Source organism: Macrotis lagotis, chromosome 4, assembly GCF_037893015.1.
Source record: "Macrotis lagotis isolate mMagLag1 chromosome 4, bilby.v1.9.chrom.fasta, whole genome shotgun sequence".
Taxonomy (NCBI): domain Eukaryota; kingdom Metazoa; phylum Chordata; class Mammalia; order Peramelemorphia; family Peramelidae; genus Macrotis; species Macrotis lagotis.
This window is the reverse complement of record NC_133661.1, coordinates 261,141,903-261,161,785: the sequence shown is the minus strand read 5'-3', so window position 1 is coordinate 261,161,785 and position 19,883 is coordinate 261,141,903.

Sequence of the window (19,883 nt, the reverse complement as noted above, 5' to 3'; positions counted from 1 at the left end):
GAAGGTAGATTGAGACATATCCTTTTTGGATGTGGCCAATGGGCAAATTTGTTTTGCTTCACTATACATATTTACAAGAGAATTTCTCTTTCTCAAAGGGATGTCTGGGAGGAGAGAGGAAGAGAAGGTAGCTTTTCATTAACTAAAAAAAATAATTTTATGCAAAAAGAACTCAATGGTAATTTTAGAGAAAGCTGTTTCTGTTGAGTGGTGAGGTTGGAAGATTAAAAATGGTTGAGAAGCCAATGAAATAAAAAGTGGAAGTAATGAAAGTAGACACTTTTGATTATGAGTTAGAGGAGACATGGTATATAAATTAATTGCTTAAGAAGTTCGTAGGGTCAAGTCCAAAAGAACATTTTTTAAGGCTGCTGAAGACCTGTTGTAGGCAACAGGGAACAAGCCAGCATAAGGGAGAAATTGATGATTAAAGAGGAAAAAAGGTTAATTATATAGCAATCTGCCATTTGATTAGGGGAGGATGTGGAATCAAGGGTGCAATATTTGCACCTACAAATTCCAATAGTGGCAATAGCTTCAAATCAATAATCAGTACTAATTCAGCAATAGAATGATATAGTATATATTCTGTAAACTGGAAAATACCATTTGAATATGAATTTGTAGTTGTCACTGTTGTTGCTGCTCCCTCTACTGCTGCATTGCTATTGCTCCTTCAGCCTCAGCCTTCTCAGGGTCTCCAACATATTGAATAGCTAGGAAAAGCTCTATGGAAATGGAAAAAAACTGGGAAAGGTAGCTATGGTGTTATTTATGAGTTGATGTGAAACTACAGGTCAGATGGTAGCCATGAAGAAAATTAGATTAGAGAGTGAAGAGGAGGGGCTTCTAGTCTCAGTCCTATCTATTCTATTTCATATCTAATAATCCTTAAGTTTGAGCTTCATCATTTCACTCCTCTGCTCAAAATTCATTATTGGCTCCATATCATCTAAAAATAAAAGTTAGGGCGGCTAGGTGGCGCAGTGGATAAAGCACCGGCCCTAGAGTCAGGAGTACCTGGGTTCAAATCCGGTCTCAAACACTTAATAATTACCTAGCTGTGTGGCCTTGGGCAAGCCACTTAATCCCATTTGCCTTGCTAAAAAAATAGAAATAAAAGTTAAACTCCTTTTTTCTAGCATTCAAAACTTTCCACCAACTGTTGCTGTTCAGTCATATCTAACTCTTCATGATCCCAATTAGTCATTTGATTTTCTGGAGTGGTTTGCTACTTCCTTCCTCACTTTGTCTTTACTGATGAGGAAACTGAAGGAAATAGGGTTAAGTGACTTACTCAGAATCACACAGCTAGTAAGTATCTGAACTAGATTTGAATCATGGAAGATGAGGCATCTTGATTCCTGGGCCAGTACTCTATCCTCTGTGCCATCTAGTTGTCCTGCTCCACTAACTCACATCTACTTCACCCCCCCCCCTCCAGACTTTCTTCAGACCACAGTTACCCCTTCCACAGCTTAACTTTCCCTATCATCACAGGTTGGCATAAGAAATTAAATAGAAATTTTGGAGGAAATTAGAAACTCAGAAATACATAAAATATATGTATAGTAGCATGATATCAACACATTTTATCTTTTAATGGCATAATAATTCTTATACAAAGGGAAAGCCAAAATATTTTATGCATATTTTCCAGATTGTGGGGCCTTGATTTGGAAGGAATATTGTATTCATAGCCATAGACTCTCTCCTCCATTCAAAGAACACTGTTCATTGTCTCCAGACTGTCCAAGTTCTCATCTCTATGACTTGAAGCATGAAATTTCCTGTGTCTGAAATTTTCCTCATATCCTTCATCTCTCACTATTGAAATTGTAGCCATCCTTGAAAACCTTGCTCAGATGGAACTGGCTCCATGAAGTCTTCTCACATATTCATACATTGAACAGATATTTATTAAGTGTTCATTATGTAGAGGAGAAAAATTTAAATAAGTTGTCAAATGGCTTAAAAACTAATTTCTGGCAATAAGACAAATTGGGATGGCTAATGAATAGGGTGTAGGACATGGAGTTAAGAAAGCCTAGGTTCTTTGGGGATAATCCTTATAGGTCGATTCAATCTCTGCTACATTTGAAACATTGGTTATTTCTAGAAACTCAGATAAATATAAGAAAAATTAGAAAAATAAGCATTATGGCATAATGGAAAGAATATTCAAGGAAGGAAGGGAGGAAGGAAGGATGGGAGGGAGGGAGGGAGGAAGGGAGGGAGGAAGAAAGGAAGGAAGGGACAGAGGAGGGGAGGAAGGGGGAGGGAGGGAGGGAGGGAAGGAAGGGGAAAGGAAGGGATGGAGGAGGGGAGGGAGGGAGGGAGGAAGGAAGGAAGGAAGGAAGGAAGGAAGGAAGGAAGGAAGGAAGGAAGGAAGGAAGGGGGAAAAAGGAGAATTGCTAAGTCCCTACTATGTGTCAGGCCCTGTGTTAAACACATTACAAATATTGTCTCATTTGATTTTCACACCTTAAGAGGTAAATGATATTATAATACCCATTTCCGTTGGGGAAACTGAGGTGCTGCAAGCTGAAGTAACTGGCCCCGGGTAAGACAACTAGTGACTGAGGACAAATTTGAACTCACACCTTGGGTATCATTGCCTAAATGCCTAATAGTACCACTTAGCCGCCTCTGGGGTCAGAAGGCCTGTATGCAGTTCCTAGCAAGTTGGGAAATGTGTACACCCTCTAAGCGAGAGTTTTTGTAAGGAAATTATTTTATGCACACAAGGTTAAATTTAAATGAAAAGTATAGTTGACTAGATCACAAGAAGGAAAGACAACTTTTGCTGGTACAATGAACAAGCATTACACCATCTGAGGGATCATTTCTACTGAGAAGGATGGGGAGAGTGAGGGAAGAAGATAAAAGAAGCCTTCATGAAGGAGATTGAGTTTCCTTGGCATTTTATTTTGTATTTTTCCTTTAATGGATTAGATTGATCTTCAACTTGGCAAAAAAATGTCCCAAGTACTTTTAAAAAATCCTCAGTTCACAAAGTAAGATGCCTGGAGATAAAACAAGGTTGTGGACTGAAGCACTGTTGCATCTAGACACCATTATGATCCCAGGGAAAAAGCCATAATGTGCCTGGTTTCTAAGCCCTTTGCTAGTTTAAGTTTGCTTCTTCCTGCCTCAGTGAATACTTAAATATCTGTTCATTGGATATACTTCCCACAGGTGAGATTTCTGAACAAAGGCTGCAATAGTTTTAAACTTCAAGTTACCCCTGTGAAAGTGTAAACAAGGTAATAGATTCTGGAGCTGGAGGAAGAAAAATAGCTACCACTTTCTTTTCAATTTAGGGCTTTCTTTTTCCCTGGGCACAGAAAGCATAGGATCCAAAGAGTTCTGCTGGGTTGGGTAAGTATTTATTCCATTTCAGCCCCAGCTATTAAAGGACTGACACCTTCTACCCTTGTCTAACTCTGCTTGGATTTCTTTCTCAAAGCCTGTCTCATACACTCCTAGGTGGGACATATCACTGTTTAAGATCTACAGTCAACTCTAATAGCACACTTTGCCTTCCCCAGGCCTCCAGTAAGGGGACACTACTTTATCTCCATTAACCTCTGACCCAACCAAGATGAAACAACTCCCACCTGCTGGCCCAAGTGCCCTCCCATGATTGAAGTCGAAGGCAAGAGATACAGAGCAGAAAAATGGAAGCCCCGAGGATATTTGACAACTTGCCCCCTACTCTCTCTGGTAGCAGCCAAATCCTCAGGCAATCTCCAGCTCAGAAACTCTTATTAACAGGCTTCCCCAAGAGCTTCAGATTGTATCAGGTGTGGGAATAGTTCAAGCTAACATAAGAAAGGGGTCCCAAGTCTCAGAAATATATTTAAATATGCATATTAAGAATTGTATATAATCTGTGATTATAGAGGGCATCTATTAGTCATCTTTGGGACTCAAGTTCCTCAGTTGTAAAAGATGGAGTTGAAGTGATTTACTTATCCAAACACATCATATATAGGATAAGCCTGAACCAGAACCATTGTTATAAAGAAAATAACACTTAATATGGTCAAGAAAATATTTTTTAAAAATGAAGTCCTGAAGAATGAGAAGAAAAGAAATTTTTATTAGTCAAATTCTCTTTTTCAATCAAACCTATGCCAAAACCATTGTCCAAAAAATGTAGGTGATCTTGAGAGCCCTGGACATCTCTTTCAGACTATAAAACACCTGTCCAAAACAATATTTGAGAAATTTTTTACTTCCAGTGAACCTGAAAGTCTTGGCTTCATTGAGGGAATGATAGGACTTGGATCCATTCATTGATATATTGAAAAACAGAATAGTTCCCAAATAATAGAAATTCTCAAATGGCGATGGAAGATTATAACATAACTTTGCACCCTTCACATATCACAAAGATTTAACAAAAAGATGAAAAATAAACATGTTGCAATGGTCTGGCAACTTAATCAGTCTCAACTGAAAATCTATGAATCAAGAACTGCAATGAAGGCTAGTACCCATCTCTAGATAAAGAGGCAAAGATCTAAATAAGCAGAATATGATAATATTTTGTCCAATATGGGAATTTCTTTTGATTGGTAACATTTATTTGCTATAACAGTTTTGTTTCCCATTTTCATTTTCATATTGGAAATGGGAAAGAAGGTAGGAAGGAAAGAAAATGAACATTTGTTCACTGAAAAAATTAAATTTATTTTAAATAAAGAAAACTTATGGGCTATCATCAAAGCTAGACTTGGAAAAAATGGATTATTCATCAAAAGTGTACTAAAGTAGTTTTTAACCAGAAACACATGTTTTCAAAATGAAGCATTAAAGTATGTGTGTCTAAACCTTGTGAAAAGAATGCCAAATTTGGTAAAACAAGTGAATTCGGTAATGGGAAAATATATTGCATTTTTTTAAATTAAAGATGTAAAATGTTTTAAGGTTTTTTTGTTTAAATCAAGATATTTCATTATTTTACTCTGTCCAGTAATTTGCACACCACATCAGGTATTCTTAATTCTTCTGGTACAATATTTGAATTTACCACTAGGATAATAAATGGAAATGTATAAAGTTGATTAAAACCTAAATTCCATCATTCTGCCTCCTAACTCCTTATACCTGCGTTTATGGAAGACAATTTTGTTACATATATTTCTAGAATTAAAACCATTCTGAGGTTGCCAATAGTTCATACTCTTCGTTGTATTGAATATATAATTATTTAAATGTGGAAATAAATCTCAGAGACCATCTAGTTAGAGGATCTTTGGGATTCCTCATGTCAAGTGATCTTGTTTTGGAAGAACCACCTCATATGCTCACCTCTGGGCAGGACTCCACTATATCTGAGAGTCTTTTAAAGTGGACCCTGTGACATCTGCTGGATAACTGGATAAAACAAAAACCTTTCACAGAATAATGCATACATTTAATACAACAGTTAATTGGGCAGAGTCCATATATAAAAACAAAGCAAGTGATGGTTTTTCAGAGTATCTTCACTTAATCTATCACTTTTTGTATTCTTTTTTCTTGATTCTTGATCGTTGAAGACATTGCTTTAACGTCAGATATATGGGTATGTTTGATACTCTATAGTCTGATTTGGAAGACTGAGAATTTTTGTCTGAGAAATTTAATGGAAATTCAAGTTATTATTCTGCCCAGGCACTCAAACAAAACAAGCAAAGCAATATCTGCCATCAAGGACCTTATATTTTAATGGAAAAAGAAAGTACATAAAGGACAGTTAGAAGTTATGTGGTATCATTATGTGTAAATAACCCATAAGAGACATACTCTGGTTGATTGAGGAGGAGAGCTGGTAGACACATGGGGTGGGGGCTCTCCCTCACTCAAGATCTTCAAGGAAAGGTTAGATGCCCACTTTAGGAGATATTTAGAGGGGGATCCTAGTTCGGTTACAGGTTGCACTCATTGACCTCTTGGATCCTTCTTGGGTTCCTTCCAAGTTCCTTCCTCTGACTTTATTTGATTTGGTGACATAATAACTATATTTAAGTATCTTAGCACCTTTTACATAGAAGAGGGATAGGATTTGTTCTATTTGGCCCTAAAAGGAAGAACAAAAAATAACATAGGGAGGTTTAGAGATATCCAAAGCAGGATTAGCTGGTTTAGGAGTTAATGTTTTCTTCCTCAATAAAGGCTTTTGAAGTAAACCTGGATGCTGACCCGCTGGTAATGGGAATTGTATTATAAAACGAATTTTTCTCCAGATGCAGGTTGCCCTACCAAGGCTCTATGAGGTCACCTCCTACTCTGATCTCAGGCACTTATTAGCTTTAATAAATGTCAGCTGAAATGGTAATAATAATTTATGCTGCTCTACCAACCTCACAGAGTTGTAAGGAAAGTGCTTTGAAAAATTGTTATTAATTATTTTATTAAATTCTCATTTATTAATTATTTAATTAAGTTATGAATATTGAGTTATGGGATTGTGTATTAATCAATGATAGGGCAATACACAGAGGAAAATATGTAATCCTCTTCTAGGGATGAATATCTGAGTTATTATTCACCAAAGAGAAAACTCTCTCCATAGTTTAGAAACACTGATGGTGGATACAAAGCATGGATAAAACAATTTGCTTAGATAACTACTTTAATTGACCTTTTGAAAATGAGGCTACTATATGGGCGGCTGGGTGGCACAGTGGATAGAGCACCAGCCCTGGAGTCAGGAGTACCTGAGTTCAAATCCAACCTCAGACACTTAATAATTACCTAGCTGTGTGGCCTTGGGCAAGCCACTTAACCCCATTGCCTTGCAAAAAAAAAAAAACCTAAAAAAAAATGAGGCTACTATGGGTCTATAGTTATAGGGTAATGTCTATATTGATGGGGGGTTTTCCAATGTCTTGATTTTTTCTTTTTTTTTCTTTAAAAATTCTTTGTTATATGAAATGATTCTCTGGGAGGGAAAAGTATATTAGGGGGTTAGGCAATTTTAAAAAAATATATTAATAAAATATATTTTTAAAAAGAAAAATGAAATAAAATGGGACAATACATTAGATATCTATATTTGTTTTGAGATGTTATAGAACACAAAACTATATTTACCCTAAAAATCAATCAATGAATAAATATTTTTATATTGTGATAAACCTAGGGGATACAAAGAAAGGCAGAAGATAGTCCCTTCTCCCAAGGAGAAGGTAAAATGCAAAAAACAATGTACAATCTATATAAAAAATAAACTGGAAATAATCAATAGAAGCAGCCCTAGAATTAAGGGGAATCAGGAAAGACTTTCTGAGAAAGTGGAGATTTTATCAGGAGATTTTATTTTATAAGATGTAAGCAGAAAATTTAAATTGTTCATGTTAGGAGTCTTCTGTTAGCCCAGATCTACTTCTGAAAGGAATGATATCAGTGGGTCCCTGGTTTAAAAAAAACATTTTATGGGGTTGTTCCCCTCCAAAAACTAAAACCATGCACAACATTCTCTAAACTGGAGGCCCCTGGTCTTTTTTATGGGGAATAGTTACTTTGAACCTCTCCTAAAACCTGGAAGAAGAGGATGTAATTGAAGCTCAACAAATATTAAGTATTCCCATTGCTTGATAATAGATATACAAAGATGGAGAAAAAATGTGTTTTCTTTCTGGGAGCTGGAAATCTAGAAGTGAATAAAAAATATAAACAAATACCCATAACACAAGTTATAGTGTGAGCTACCCAGGAGAGATTAGAGAGGGCTGAGTACAAGTCAGAGAGGAAAAAAATCATTTTTAATTAAAAGGAGAGGGATGGTTGGGAATCAGAGAAATCTTTAAAAAGATTCAGTTCCTATTCTGGTTTTTGAAAGAAGACAAACATCTCAAACAGAAATTTTAGTATAATGGAAAGAAATTAGCTCTAGAGTTAGCAATAATTTCATTCAGAAATTCAACTCTTCATTATCCCATTTGGAGTTTTCTTGGCAAAGATACTGGAGGGGTTGATCATTTCCTTCTCCAGTGCATTTTACAGATGAGGAAACTGAGGTAGGTAGCCCAAGATCAAACGACTAGCAAGTGTCTGAGGCCAGATTTGAGTTCTGGAAGATAAATCCTTCTGATTCCAAACCCAGCATTCTATCCATTGTAAGAATTGGAAAATATGAATTCAAATCCAGCCTCTGACATTTAATATCTAAGTCCCTGAAGAGGATGGACTAGAATGAATTCAAGGGCTTTTCCATCTCTAGATCAATAATCTTATAAGAAGCTGAAAGAGTATGTTCCATAATTGCACAAATACATGTGTGCAGAGAGGGCAGGATGAGGTTTGTGTTGGCAGCACCATAGATTGCATGAAAGGAAATATGTGAAATAAGACAGGTAGAGTGTCTGGGAATCATATGGAGGTAGTCCTTGCTCGAATGCTCAGAAGGAATATGTATTTTTATCTTGTAAGCACTCAGGATTTGCTTTTGTTTTTAAGCAGATCTCCACTTTAGGAAGGTGACTTGGTCAGTTGTTTGTGGGATAAGTTGCAGAGGAGGAAAATGGAGGCAGAAAGACCCTCTAGAAAATCAACCCAATTGTCTCAGCAGGAGATAAAGAAAAGCTGAATTAGAATGGTAACAATGTGAGACGTGGGACCAGATGGGAAAGATAGAGCTGAAATACAAAAATAATAATAGTAATAATAGATAATATTTGTATAGTGCTTATTTTGTCAGTCATGGTGCTAAGCACTTTGCAGTTATTATTTCATTTGATCCTCACAAGAATCCTGGAAAGTAAGTGCTGTTATTATTTCCATTTTATGGATGAGCAAACTCAGGGAGACAGAAATAAAGTGACTTACCCAGGGTCACACAACTGAGACTGGATTTGAATTCAAGTGTTCACTGACTTCAGACCTAGTGTTCTATTCCCTGAGACACCAAACTGCCTATCAATAGAATCAATAGAGCTTGACTAACAGAAGCAAGATGTGCAGGAGAAGGAATTGGCAAACCACCCAGTAGTTTTGCCAAGAAAAGGCCAAGGACAATATATGGTCCATGGAGTCACGAAGAGTTGGACATGACTAAATGACTGAACAACATCAACAAAAAGATATGCTGGAGCCAGTTTATGTCAATTCATGAGAGCTGATTGTTAAACTTTCAATTCAAAGTCTTAAATTTTCATTTTAAACTTTTAGTTTCAGGTAAATTTTTCAATGTCAATATTTATACCTCAGAAATTGACAAATGCTACAATCCAGGGACTGATACCTTGTTTTAATTACATCCAGGCTTATGAAAGTGATGGATAAAATAGTGGTAGTGCATATTAAAGTTCAAAGAATGTCCTTATTTTTTTCCCCAGAGATCTGGTTGTTAAGTATTTAACTACATATCTCTAAGAGTAACTCTCCTCCCAATGGTTATTTTAAGTCTCCCTTGTGGCAAGTAGATCTCTCTTTGACTGAACAAATGGAATGGGCAGATAGGGAGTGATTTTTTTTTCCTCCTCTTCAGAAAGTAAGGAAACTTTGGGGAACTGCTTAACAAATATACTTCCCATTTACCTCAGACCTGCACATTACAAATTCATATCAGTGGTCCCTATCTTCTGCTTCCTTGCCAGGACATGTTGTTCATTCTTTTTCAATTGTTTCCTACTCTTTGTAACCTTAGTTGAGGTTTTCTTGGCAAAGATACTGGAATGGTTTTACCATTTCCTTCTCCAGCTCATTTTGACAGATGAGGAAACTGAGACAAAAAGGGTCACACAACTAGAAAGTGCTGAAAGGGATTTGGCTTCAGGATGATGAGTCTCCCTGACTCATCCCGTGCTCCATTCTTCCAAGGAGAAGAAATAGTTGAAGAAATCATTATTAGCCTCTGAGCAATCCAAAGTCAGATGCTCTAAACTAAGGAACCTTCACTCTGTTGGGAGCTTGCATGGAAAGATCAGTCTCAGAAATAACTAACTCTGACCAGTGTTCCAAAAAGCAAACAAAGACAGAATACAGTCAGGAATTTGAAATTTATTCCATTTTCTAGTTACCAGTGCAAGTACCATTTTCTGATCCTCTGAGCAGAAATCTTCTCTCTCTCTCTCTCTCTCTCTCTCTCTCTCTCTCTCTCTCTCTCTCTCTCTCTCTCTGTCTGTCTCTCTCATTCTCTCATCTTACTGCATTCCAGTCTGGAAATCCAAGGAAGAAAAGGCAAGAAAAAAGAAAAAGATAGAACATTTTATAGACTTTATGGGGGGAAAGTACTCTTCCAATCAGAGACCCCACTCCCCTAACTTTTAGTCAACAATTACCTTGCAGGCAGCCACAGTCCTCAGAAACCACTCAGAATAGTTCCAATTTTCTTTTTAGCAAAAGACTAGGGCACATATCTGCCTTCCATAAAAAAAAGGTACACTCCCTATAATCCCATTAAGATGATTAGAAGATTCATCAGATTGGGGCGGCTAGGTGCCACAGTGGATAGAGCACCAGCCCTGGAGTCAGGAGTACCTGAGTTCAAATCCAACCTTAGACACTTAATAATTACCTAGCTGCGTGGCCTTGGGCAAGCCACTTCACCCCATTGCCTTGCAAAAAAAAAAAAGAAGAAGATTCATCAGATTGATAAAGTGCCCTATTCAATTGTCTTCATCCTTGAAGATAGTTATCATGCTGCCCTTAAATCTCCTTTCTATGATAAATATTTCCAGTTCCTACAAATGAATCTTATATGAAGTGAAAACCCATTTACCAGTGTATTTGCTTAACTAGGTTGTTCAGTTGTATCTGACTTTTTGAGACCCCTTTTAGAGTTGTTTCCCCAAAGAGACTAGAGTGATCTGCCATTTCCTTCCATAGCTCATTTTATAGTTAAGGAAACAGAGGGAAACAGAGTAAAGTGACTTGCCTAGAGTCACAAAGCTAGTAAGTGTCTGAGGCAATGTCTTCCTGACTCCAAATCAGACACTCAATCCACCTAGCTACTTTACAAGCTTATCTATACCTGAATTTTTTATCTGTCTAATTTCTTCCAGAACTAATTTCTTCCAGAACTGAGGTCCAAATAGCACAGGATTATTTTTCTTAAAGAGAAGGGGAAAAAAGGTCAGAACTAAAGTGCCAGGGGTTATCATATCCTGGGAACTCCTACTCTAAAAGCTTATTTAAAGATGTGAGAGGTTCTTTTCTCTCAAAGAGTAAATAAGTAGTTTGATATGTAAGATACCATCATAAACATATTTCATGGAAGAATATCCTTCATGAGCCTGGAGGGATTTTCATGAACTGATGCTAAGCGAGATGAGCAGAACCAGAAAAACATTGTACACCTTAACAGCAACATGGGGGTGATGATCAACCTTGATGGTCTTGCTCATTCCATCAATGCAACAATCAGGGACAATTTGGGATCTGCGATGCAGAATGCCATCTGTATCCAGAGAAAGAACTGTGGAGTTTGAACAAAGACCAAGGACTATTACCTTTAATTTAGGGGAAAAAAACTTGATATCTTATTGTCTGATCTTGCTATCTCTTTTACTTTGTGTTTCTTCCTTAAGGATATGATTTCTCTCTCATCACATTCAATTTGGATCAATGTATACCATGGAAACAATGAAAAAACTGGCAAATTGCCTTCTGTGGAGGGTGGAGAGAGGGAAGTAAGATTAGAGGAAAAATTGTAAAACTCAAAATAAATAAAATCTTAAAAAAAGGAATACCCTTCATGAAGTATTAACTGTAGGTTTGTTTATATAAGAAGCATAAATAAATTAAATAAAAAAGCAATAAGACTTCAAAGTAAATTAGTTGGCTCTGCTAATGTTGTCTTTATACTCACATGACAAGATGTTTTATTGTACATAGCATATGAAAAGGAAACGATGCATAAGGTGAAGTATAGAAAAACCATATAGAGGTGTTTAAAGACAGGGGATATGAATAGTATTGCTTTGAAACTTCAGGGAAGTAATGCTTAATTAAAAACAAAAATTACAATTTTGCCTAGGATAAGAAACATTATTCCTGATGAAAATTCCAAACAGGCTCCAAAGCCAACCAACCAAAAATCAATGCACATTTTAAGACTTGTTACAAGAGAGCATATTAATTAGACTCTGATGGGTTGATCAGTTAATAAACATTCTTAAGAATCCATTAGGGCAGCTAAGTGGTGCAGTTAGGAGTCAGGAGGAGAGGAGTTCAAATCCAGCCTCATACACTTGACTCTTCCCAGCTGTGTGATTCTGGGCAAGTGACTTAACCCTGATTGCTTCACATCTCAGACCATCTCCAATAATCCTGAATCATATCTGACCATTGGATCCAGATGCTCTGGAGGAGAAAGTGAGGCTGGTGACTTAGCACAGCACCCCCTCACTCAAATCCAGGTCATGTGCTTGTCATGTGCTTATGTTCCTGATGTGGTTTTCTTCAAAAATGAAGGACAAAACATTATTATCTACTACATAGCAAACATTATGTTAAGCACTGGGGGTATAAAGAAAAACAAAAATGGTCCGTGTTCCTTTGGAGTTCATAGTCTGATGGGGGAGACAATGTAAAAACAACCATGTGCAAAGAAGTTATATACAGAATAAACTGGACAAAATCAGCAGAGGGAAGGCACTAATGTCAAAGGGGATCAGAAAAGGCTTCTTTTGGAAGTTGGGATTTTGGCTAGAACTTAAAGGAAACAAGGAGACAGAGATGAGAAGAAGAGTATTACAATCAGGGTAAAGTCAATGAAAATGTTTCAAGATGAAGATGGAATGTCTAGTTTAAGGAACCACAAAGACGCTTGGAGTTGTTGGATCTCAGACCATGAAGGGAAGGGGGGGAAGGGGGAGAAGGGAGCAATTTGTGGCAGACATATAAAGACTGGAAAGATAGGAGGAGATTATGTTGTGAAAGACTTTGAATGCCAAACATAGATTCTAGAGACTTGGTCTTAAAGAGGAAGTTAAGCCACTGGAGTGTATTGACTAGGGGAATGACATAGTCAGATTTGCTCTTTAGGAAGATTAATTAGTCAGTTGAATGGAGGATGAGCCTGATTAATCAACAAAGTCAAAACTTGCTCTTCACACATGGGAATGAGGTTAAGACAGGATGGTCGACAGAAGTAGGAAAGGGTCAAAATCCACAAATTAAGTGACCAGTCTTTTTGATTGTTAAGCAGGACATTTGACCTTTCTAGCTCATACATCATTCCTGTCCGAAGGCTGTTGGTTGAGCTGGAAGAGCCTAACTTTGTAGTCCTTAAGGAGGGGAGCCAGCTTTCATATGTTAAATAAGTCCTGCTTGCCTCCCTCCAGTGTGACCACACCAGTTCAATGCCAGAATCTCAATAGCAAAGATCAGCTCATTAGGGAGCTGCTAGATGAAAGAACAAATGAATGAGAGGCCACTTCAGCTTCCACTTTAAGCTTAGACTTCCTAGGGATGACTGGTGGAGAGTCACAGAAGGAGGGGGGCTCAGCAATCCAGACAGTTGGTGGCCAAAGTTATTATCAGCTCTGCTTGAGAGGGATTTAAAATCAATGCAAGTTTGCACAACAAACAACCTGCAGAAAGCTGGTTCTTTTCAGAGAGTTAGCAGCTCTCTAGGTATGAAATTGGGAAATGGAGAGTTATTAAAGGATTGAAGGCAGTATTTTGATATCCTTAAGTTTATCCTTGGTTTGGAGAATTTGAGCCTTTAATTCCAATGTGAATTTTAGTCCCAACTATGGAACCATTCAGAGTCCAACAAGGATTTATCCACTAAAGACAACCAGGGAATGTCAAATAGATTGAGACAAGTAGGAGTAGCCCTTCTGTGACCCCTGAATAGAAGGAAAAGGATTAGCATACTTCATTGGTCCTTTATCTTGATGATGTTCTAGATGTTATCTATTTAATATTTTATATATGCTATATCATCTGATTCTCAAAGATAGCTACTGCAGGTATTATTTTGTTCATTTTACAAATGAGAATAGAAAAGCAAAAGGAGTTTAAGAGACCTGTCCTCCTCTCACAGCCTCTTGACACCATCCCCATCATTTTCTTTTCTCTAGTTTCTGATGAAGTGTTTTCCCTTCTACTCAGCAAGACTAATAGTAGTTCTCAAAGTATGATCTGAGGATCCCTGAGACTTTCGGAGGGTTTAGGATAGAAAAATTATTTTCATAATGCCAAAATGTTATTGGTCTATGAAATAGTTGCCTCCCTATGCCAGCTACACAGATGTGAGAGGCTAAATTTTCTTCATATACTGCAATCAAAGTAACATATCACAACAGATTGAATGCAGAAACAGATATAAGAAACTAGAAGTCTTCTTTTAAGTCAGATTTTAAGGAAATTTATAAAAATATATAAAATGTTACTTTTCTTGTTTTTTCTTGCTTGGGGAAATATAATTTTCATAAAAATATTGTTTATGTTAATATGGAATGTTTTTAATTATTATTTTTAAATTATCACTTTTAATTTCTAAAGAAGTAAATATTACCGGATATAACCCATGTAAACAAAAGGTCTTCAGAGGGGCGGCTAGGTGGAGTAGTGGATAAAGCACGGGCCTTGTAGTCAGGAGTACCCGGGTTCAAATTCTGTCTCAGACACTTAATAATTACCTAGCTGTGTGGCCTTGGGCAAGCCACTTAACCCCGTTTACCTTACAAAAAAACCTAAAAAAAAAAAAGCTCTTTGGAGTCCTCAATAACATTTTTTAATCTTTTAACTTGTTTACTTTACTTTTTCTTTATGGAATAAAAGAACCATCTCTTTTATTATACAGAATAAATTAGAGACCGTATAATAAAAATATGATTAAATATGAAACTGCAAATCTATTGTGTACAACTTTTAAGAGCATTTATCCCAAGACCAAAATGTTTGAAAAATGCCTGCTTGATAACTCTGCCATCTTCTTCAAATTGCTCCCATCATTCCCCTTTTTTCTCTCTACTGCTACTCCAACTACCTCCCTGATGTCTATAAGCATTCCCAAATCTTCCCTGGGTTTAATTAAACCCTAACCTCTATATTAAATTAAACCTCTTTATCATGTTTTTTCCTCCTCCCCTTTTTCACCAAAATAACTATCTATTCTTCCTTTTCTCATTGTTTTCTTTAGGTTTTTTTTTTCCTTGCAAGGCAGAGGGGTTAAGTGGCTTACCCAAGGCCACACAGCTAGGTAATTATTAAGTGTCTGAGGCCGGATTTGAACTCGGGTACTCCTGACTTCAGGGCCAGTGCTCTATCCACTATGCCATTTAGCGGTCCCCCTTCTCATTCTTCTTAACCCTTTACAACCTGACTTCTCATTTCATCACTTGCTCAATAAAATCCACTAGCATTCAGTTAGGTCAGTTAGTGCGTTATGGATAAGAGTGCAGGACCTAGTGTGAAGAAGTCTCACCTTCCTGAGGTTTAATTCAGCCTCAGACACTTCCCAGCTGTGTGACTCTGGGCAAGTCAATAAACCTATTTGTCTCAGTTTCCTCATCTCTAAGGTGAACAAAGAAGGAAATGGCAAATCATTCCAGTATCTTTGCCAAGAAAACCCCTAACGGGGTCACAAAGAGTCAGACAGGTAAGCTCCCAGTTGCCTTTAGAATTACATATAAACTCCTCTGTCTGATATTTAAATCTTTTCACCACTTTGTCCCTTTCTAACCTTCCAGTATTTTTATTCTTTAATCATCTCCTCTATAATCCATGTCCCCTATTTATTGAAAATACTCCCTACTCAACTCTGCCTCTTTGAATCCCTGAATTCCTTCAAGTCAGCTCAAGGTTCACCTACAAAAAAGTTTTCCTATCATCCCAGCTGCTAGGACACAGCTTCTCAAGTCTACTTTGCATTCATTTCATTACACAGATGTTTTCTCCCCCTATTCCTGTGAAAATTCCTTGAGTACAGAGATTTCACTTCTATTTTTCCTGTCCCTAAAATTCAAGGAGTTTAATGCCCAATACCACATTATTTAATGGAATAATCTCTTACTAAATAAGAATAAGGCTCAAATATTTGGGGGGAGGAGGAATAGGCATTGTACATTTTTTTTATTTGGAATTCTGAAAAAGCATACCCACTCTGAAAGATCTTTGATTCAGGGTAATAAATAACATGTTTTAAAAATCTTCAGTTCCCTGAGTTAGTAACACAAATATAAATTCTCCAAGTTGAAGGGAATTTAAACCAATCTGTACCTGAAAGGAACTTCTCTACCAATATCCTTGGCAAATGGTTGTCTGTTCCTTGCATGAAAACCTCCAATCAGTAAAACTATTTTATCAAGTTGAAATTTGCTTCATTAATTATTTTCCCCATCACTCCTAGTTTTGCCCTCTAGTGTAAAGCTGAACAAGTCTAATCCTTCTTCTATATGTTAGTTTTTCAAACACTTGAAAACATCTGTTGTATTTATCCCTTTAATTCTTCTCTTCTCTAGGCTCAGGATCCCCAGTTCTTTCAACTGCTTTTATTTGGCATGATGGCAAAGGTCTTTATCATCCTGGTTGCTCTGTTTTGTACACTATCTTATAGGTATCTTGCCTAAGTCATGGGGCCTAGAACTGAACCCATTACTAAGGATTTTCCTTTCTCTTGGGCTCATTTCCCTTGTGAACAGTTGATCTATGGGATCTTCCTTATACTTCCTCTAAACCCAATAACAAATTTTCTCTCCAAAATTAAAAATGTAGGTCTAATTATACAAGGGTTTCCTCTCTTTGTCATGAATTCTAAAATGAAGTGTTGACTACCTATCCCTAAACTTCTCATTATTTCTATCAAAGAAAACAGTTGAGAATTATATCCAGAAATAACTCTTATTTTTCTCCATATTTAAAAGGATGGAATTATTATTAAAATCAGATCAAGAAAAGCTTACCTGCTTTAATTTGGGAGACAGAGACAGAGACAGAATAATAGATATCCAATTATCAAAGTCTATCAATATTCTGATTATGATATTTTTTTCTGTCTTTATCAATCTTCCTCCAAATGTTTTCCCCTTCTGGTTTTTGAATTTCCCTAAAATGAGAATATCTAATTACTATACTCCTCCCATATATCAACATACATGTACTGAGGATCTGAACTCATTCTACCAGAGAGAGGCTAGATAAATCTCTTCTTGCTGCCCTCCCCTCCCCCCCACACACACAGACATACCACATGCATTTAGAAATACCACCTTCTGAGGGTCAGCTGGGAAGACTTACACTAAATATTATCAGCTTGTATCTTGTTTAATGCAAAAAAGAATATAAAGAACAGAAGTTTCAAACATTTCTCTGAAACATGTGGGGGAAGAACCAGCTTAAACTTCACACAGTTTCTACACAGTATGGATCTCACCATGTTAACTTTCAATTGTGGCATGGTCAATGGATGAATGAATCTACATATTACTGGATTCAGCCAGGAAGGTCACTTGTTACTTTCCTCCTCAGCATCTGGTTTTTGGCAAATCACAGGCATGGACTTCAGTTCCTGGACATCTGGAGACTTGCTCTCCTGACCTTTTGCAGCTCACAAAGTCATAGCTATCTTTAATCTCCTTCACTTAAAAGCAAGTAAGAAGTCATAACAGAGATGGAAGTAAGAACAGGGCCATGAGCTCTCAACTTCATGAAGGTTCAGGTCCCTCTCCCTCACACAGGTTCTCATTATCTTTCTCAGAGGTAGCCAGCCTGGAAAAAAAAAACTGAAAGAATCATTTTGGCTTATCATTACCTTTTGAATAGCCCCCAGTTTTAACCCAGTGACCAATCAAAAAAGGTTCATCACCACATGGCTATCAGATGGGAAGTAGTTACAAAATGTTGGCACTATTTATTATCATTCCAATTTTTTTCCTCCAAAGATATTTCATTTTTATCTTTCTCTTCATTTCTTCTGGTCATTCTTAGAGTGCTAAGAGCCAAGCCATTGTTTCCTTCATCTGAGTTTACCTTGTGGATTTCTCTTAACAGGTAGCATTTTCTGATTATATTTAATATTTTCTTCTCTTTATTTATATGGTCTGTACCCATAGCATTTCCTGATTATATTTTTTCTTGGGGGGTTGGGTTTTTTGTTTTTGTTTTTTTGCAAGGCAATATGGTTAAGTGATTTGCCCAAGGTCACACAGCTGGGTAATTATTAAGTGCCTGAGGTCGGATTTGAACTCAGGTCGAGGGTGCTCTATCCACTGCACCACCTAGCTGCCCTTGCTGATGATATTTAATATTTTCTTTTATTTATTTATATGGCCAGTCCCTAGCTGATAGATTTGACTTTATTCTAGGGTTATACTCTGCTCCCTTCTCTCAAAAGATCATAGGTAAATTCTTTATTTTAACTTTGTCCTTTGGTTCTAATAGATCAAGACAACTTTCATTTATGATTTCTTTAGATAGGCTACATGGAATATTTTTATAGTTTTATAGCAGGGATCCTCATATATATAGATTCTTAAGTTATCTCTCCTTGAGCTAACATCCCTGTCAATTTGTATATGCATATACAACTTGCACTTTCTTTCTATTTTTTTAATCTTGAGAATTTGTTTAAATATCCCTTGATGTATCATAGAGTTATGTATTTCTGTTTAACCTACTCTAATTTTCAAGCAGTTCATTTTTGGCTTCCAATTCTTTCCTCAACAGTTTTCATCTTTATCTCTGCTCCTCCTGCACTATTGGATGGGGAGTTCCCATTGTGGTCTGAATAATATAGATACTGAATTTTTGGATTAGGTGTTTCAGACTAGACCTTACCCTCTGCAAGTTCCCCTTAGTTTTTGGATCTGGTCTAGCATGGGTTCTGTCCTTAGCCCTTTTCAGTCTCCTCCTTGCCTTGTTCTTTAAGATAGTATGTGATCTTTATCACCAAATATAGAAGAAATAGTTATCATAATCTGTCATCTATAGATAAAAGCAATTGTGTTGCTTTTTTTTTTGCCAGGATGGGTGAGGATATCTTGAGCCTGGTGCCATAGGTCCCCTCTTCTATCCCCCATTGGAAGACTCAAAGTAAGGAGGAGAAATAGTTCACAGTTTCAGGGTGAGAAAAAAAGAGCAGCCTCTTCTACCAAGCCCCCAGTTCCCTCCCATGATTGGGGATATTCACCCATATTACTAACAGGAAAGGGGTCTTTGGGTTCTTGGGAGAACTGAGCAATGGCTTCCTAATTGTCTTTTCTAGTGCCATGCTAGCTGAGTTCAAGTGGCACAATTCCCAAATGCTACCTCCCCTAAAATGTTTTAAAGCAAATTTTCAGGATAGTTTTATAGATTATCACAAAACTATAGTCTCTCAGAGTAGAAGTGATAGGGTGGGCACAGGTCTACCAGGTGGTGGTCCTGGAGATCACTATTGCTCCCAAATAAAAATAAACATTCAAATACAATAAATGACAGTTACTGGAGTTATCTTCAGGGTACAATTCTTAAAGACACAAAGTATATTCACATTTGTCTGTGGTTGATGAGTGACCACACACAGTTTACTCTTTAATCTCCCAGGAGAAATGAGCGACTATCATGAAGCAATCTCCAATAAGAGACACATCACCAGAAGCATCACCAGAAGCAACACCAGAAGCACAGAGGCCAACAAGATCTCATCCTCCTCTGCACCACCCATCCCTAACTTCACAATGTTGTAGAATGTTGTAGAAAAGACCTAACTCAGGTCAGTCCCCTGATAATTTGGGTATGATATTGCAATAATGTGAGACTTGTAGAATGTTTAGTAGTCAACAAAAGGGCCTTACTTGACCATAGCAGGGAAAGGATATTCAACTATGATAATCAACAAGAGCACCAAACTTGGAGCTCAGGCTTGATCAAATGAGCAACAACATCCCAATGTTAATCCTACAACTAAGTCTGTTTATTTGAGAGCTCCTGGGTTCCTCAGAAGAGGTGACTGGTAG